Below are 5062 nucleotides of genomic sequence, written 5' to 3'. Positions count from 1 at the left end.
GTACTAGACAGTAAAAAGCATTCTTTTCTATATAGACAAAACATGTGTTTCCCAGTCTAAATCGCACATTCTTAGGCGAATTCTTTTCGTTCCAATTGGGAAAAGCGTGTAGGCGAACTTCGCGAATAAGCCTACTTTTAAGTGGTACTAGACAGTAAAAAGCATACTTTCCTGGATGGACAAAACATGTGTTTCCCAGTCTCATTCACACATTCTTTTGCGAATTCTGTTCGTTCCAAGTGGGAAAGCTAGTAGGATGTTTACGTTTACCCATGAACACACAGCTAGTGTTTCACAAAGTGAATTGCTTTCTCTTGGCGAGTAAGCATAGTTTTAAGTGGATCCAGATGGTAAAAAGCATACTTTTCTATAAAGACAAAACATGTGTTTCCCAGTCTGAATCGCACATTCTTAGGCAAATTCTGTTCGTTCCAACTGGGAAATGCTTGTAGGAAGTTTACAAATCAGATAAACACAAACCTTGTGTTTCACAAAGTGAATTGCTGTTACTTGGCGAATAAGCTTAGTTTTAAATGGTACTACATGGTAAAAACCATACTTTTCTGGATAGACAAAACATGCGTTTCCCAGTCTAAATCACACATTCTTAGGCAAATTCTGTTCATTCCGACTGTGAAAAGCTTGTAGGAAGTCGACATATCAGATAAACACAAACCTTGTGTTTCACAAAGTGAATTGCTGTTACTTGGCGAATAAGCTTAGTTTTAAGTGGTAGTAGACCATAAAAAGCATACTTTTCTGGAAAGACAAAACATGTGTTTCCCAGTCTCATTCACACATTCTTTTGCGAATTCTGTTCGTTCCAAGTGGGAAAAGCTAGTAGGATGTTTATTTACCCATGGACACACAGCTAGTGCTTCACAAAGTGAATTGCTTTTTCTTGGCGAGTAAGCTTAGTTTTAATTGGTTCCAGACGGTAAAAAGCATATCTTTCTATATAGACAGACATGCGTTTCCCAGTCTAAATCCCACATTCTTAGGCAAATTCTGTTCATTCCGACTGGGAAAAGCATGTAGGAAGTCTATAAATCAGATAAACACAAACCTTGTGTTTCACAAAGGGAATTCATGTTACTTGGCGAATAAGCTTAGTTTGAAGTGGAACTAGACGGTAAAAAGCATACTTTTCTGGATAGACAAAACGTGTGTTTCCCAGTCTCATTCACACATTGTTTTGCGAATTCTGTTCGTTCCAAGTGGGAAAAGCTAGTAGGATGTTTACTTTACCCATGAACACACAGCTAGTGTTTCACAAAGTGAATTGCTTTTTCTTGGCGAGTAAGTGGTTCCAGACGGTAAAAAGCATAACTTTCTATATAGACAAAACATGCGTTTCCCAGTCTAAATCACACATTCTTAGGCAAATTCTGTTCGTTCCGACTGGGAAAAGCGTGTAGGAAGTTTACAAATCAGATAAACACAAACCTTGTGTTTCACAAAGTTAATTGCTGTTACTTGGTGAATAAGCTTAGTTTTAAGTGGTCCGAGACGGTAAAAAGCATACTTTTCTGGATAGACAAAACATGCGTTTCCATGTCAAATTCGCACATTCTTAGGCGAATTCTGTTCGTTCCATTTGGGAAAAGCGCGTAGGCGAACTTGGCGAATAAGCCTACTTTTATGTGATACTATACGGTAAGAAGCATACATTTTTGTATAGAAAAAACATGTGTTTCCCATTCTGAATCGTATATTTTTGCGAATTCTGTTCCTTCCAAGTGGGAAGAGTTGTAGGTCCTTTACTTTACCGATAAACACACAGCTAGTGTTTCGCAAACTGAATTGCTTTACATGGCTAGTAAGCTTAGACTTAAGTGGTTCTAAACAGTAAAATAATACATCTCTATATGGACAAAACATGTGTTTCCCAGTCTTAATCGCACTTTCCTAGACAAATTCTATTCGTTCCAATTGGGAATAGCTTGTAGTAAGTTTATATTTCAGATAAACACAAACTATGTCTTTCACAAAGTTAATTGCTATTACATGGCGAATCAGCTTAGTTTTAAGTGGTACAAGACGGTAAAGCATACTTTTCTGGATAGACAAAACATGTGTTACCCAGTCTCATTCACACATTCTTTTGTGAATTCTGTTCGTTCCAACAGAGAAAAGCTTGTAGGATATTTACGTTTACACAGGAAAATACGGCCAGTGTTTCGCAAAGTGAATTGCTTTTTCTAGGCGAGTAAACTTAGTTATAAGTGGCTCTAGACGGTAAAAAGTATACTTTTCTACAGAGACAAAACATGCGTTTCCCAGTCTAAATCGCACATTCTTAGGCGAATTCTGTTCCTTCCAATTGCGAAAAGCGTGTAGGCGAACTTGGCGAATAAGCCTACTTTTAAGTGGTACTAGACAGTAAAAAGCATACTTTTCTGGATAGACAAAACATGTGTTTCCCAGTCTCATTCACACATTCTTTTGCGAATTCTGTTCGTTCCAAGAGGGAAAAGCTTGTAGGATATTTACGTTTACACAGGAAATCACAGCCAGTTTTTCGCAAAGTGAATTGCTTTTTCTAGGAGAGTAAACTTAGTTATAAGTGGCTCTAGACGGTGAAAAGTATACTTTTCTACATAGACAAAACATGCGTTTCCCAGTCTAAATCGCACATTCTTAGGCGAATTCTCTTCGTTACATGCGAAAAGCGTGTAGGCGAACTTGGCGAATAAGCCTACTTTTAAGTGGTACTAGACAGTAAAAAGCATTCTTTTCTATATAGACAAAACATGTGTTTCCCAGTCTAAATCGCACATTCTTAGGCGAATTCTTTTCGTTCCAATTGGGAAAAGCGTGTAGGCGAACTTCGCGAATAAGCCTACTTTTAAGTGGTACTAGACAGTAAAAAGCATACTTTCCTGGATGGACAAAACATGTGTTTCCCAGTCTCATTCACACATTCTTTTGCGAATTCTGTTCGTTCCAAGTGGGAAAGCTAGTAGGATGTTTACGTTTACCCATGAACACACAGCTAGTGTTTCACAAAGTGAATTGCTTTCTCTTGGCGAGTAAGCATAGTTTTAAGTGGATCCAGATGGTAAAAAGCATACTTTTCTATAAAGACAAAACATGTGTTTCCCAGTCTGAATCGCACATTCTTAGGCAAATTCTGTTCGTTCCAACTGGGAAATGCTTGTAGGAAGTTTACAAATCAGATAAACACAAACCTTGTGTTTCACAAAGTGAATTGCTGTTACTTGGCGAATAAGCTTAGTTTTAAATGGTACTACATGGTAAAAACCATACTTTTCTGGATAGACAAAACATGCGTTTCCCAGTCTAAATCACACATTCTTAGGCAAATTCTGTTCATTCCGACTGTGAAAAGCTTGTAGGAAGTCGACATATCAGATAAACACAAACCTTGTGTTTCACAAAGTGAATTGCTGTTACTTGGCGAATAAGCTTAGTTTTAAGTGGTACTAGACCATAAAAAGCATACTTTTCTGGAAAGACAAAACATGTGTTTCCCAGTCTCATTCACACATTCTTTTGCGAATTCTGTTCGTTCCAAGTGGGAAAAGCTAGTAGGATGTTTATTTACCCATGGACACACAGCTAGTGCTTCACAAAGTGAATTGCTTTTTCTTGGCGAGTAAGCTTAGTTTTAATTGGTTCCAGACGGTAAAAAGCATATCTTTCTATATAGACAGACATGCGTTACCCAGTCTAAATCCCACATTCTTAGGCAAATTCTGTTCATTCCGACTGGGAAAAGCATGTAGGAAGTCTATAAATCAGATAAACACAAACCTTGTGTTTCACAAAGGGAATTCATGTTACTTGGCGAATAAGCTTAGTTTGAAGTGGAACTAGACGGTAAAAAGCATACTTTTCTGGATAGACAAAACGTGTGTTTCCCAGTCTCATTCACACATTGTTTTGCGAATTCTGTTCGTTCCAAGTGGGAAAAGCTAGTAGGATGTTTACTTTACCCATGAACACACAGCTAGTGTTTCACAAAGTGAATTGCTTTTTCTTGGCGAGTAAGTGGTTCCAGACGGTAAAAAGCATAACTTTCTATATAGACAAAACATGCGTTTCCCAGTCTAAATCACACATTCTTAGGCAAATTCTGTTCGTTCCGACTGGGAAAAGCGTGTAGGAAGTTTACAAATCAGATAAACACAAACCTTGTGTTTCACAAAGTTAATTGCTGTTACTTGGTGAATAAGCTTAGTTTTAAGTGGTCCGAGACGGTAAAAAGCATACTTTTCTGGATAGACAAAACATGCGTTTCCATGTCAAATTCGCACATTCTTAGGCGAATTCTGTTCGTTCCATTTGGGAAAAGCGCGTAGGCGAACTTGGCGAATAAGCCTACTTTTATGTGATACTATACGGTAAGAAGCATACATTTTTGTATAGAAAAAACATGTGTTTCCCATTCTGAATCGTATATTTTTGCGAATTCTGTTCCTTCCAAGTGGGAAGAGTTGTAGGTCCTTTACTTTACCGATAAACACACAGCTAGTGTTTCGCAAACTGAATTGCTTTACATGGCTAGTAAGCTTAGACTTAAGTGGTTCTAAACAGTAAAATAATACATCTCTATATGGACAAAACATGTGTTTCCCAGTCTTAATCGCACTTTCCTAGACAAATTCTATTCGTTCCAATTGGGAATAGCTTGTAGTAAGTTTATATTTCAGATAAACACAAACTATGTCTTTCACAAAGTTAATTGCTATTACATGGCGAATCAGCTTAGTTTTAAGTGGTACAAGACTGTAAAGCATACTTTTCTGGATAGACAAAACATGTGTTACCCAGTCTCATTCACACATTCTTTTGTGAATTCTGTTCGTTCCAAGAGGGAAAAGCTTGTAGGATATTTACGTTTACACAGGAAAATACGGCCAGTGTTTCGCAAAGTGAATTGCTTTTTCTAGGCGAGTAAACTTAGTTATAAGTGGCTCTAGACGGTAAAAAGTATACTTTTCTACAGAGACAAAACATGCGTTTCCCAGTCTAAATCGCACATTCTTAGGCGAATTCTGTTCCTTCCAATTGCGAAAAGCGTGTAGGCGAACTTGGC

This window comes from Rattus norvegicus, chromosome X (assembly GCF_036323735.1).
Source record: "Rattus norvegicus strain BN/NHsdMcwi chromosome X, GRCr8, whole genome shotgun sequence".
NCBI classification, from domain to species: Eukaryota; Metazoa; Chordata; class Mammalia; order Rodentia; family Muridae; genus Rattus; species Rattus norvegicus.
This window is presented reverse-complemented; position numbering follows the sequence as displayed.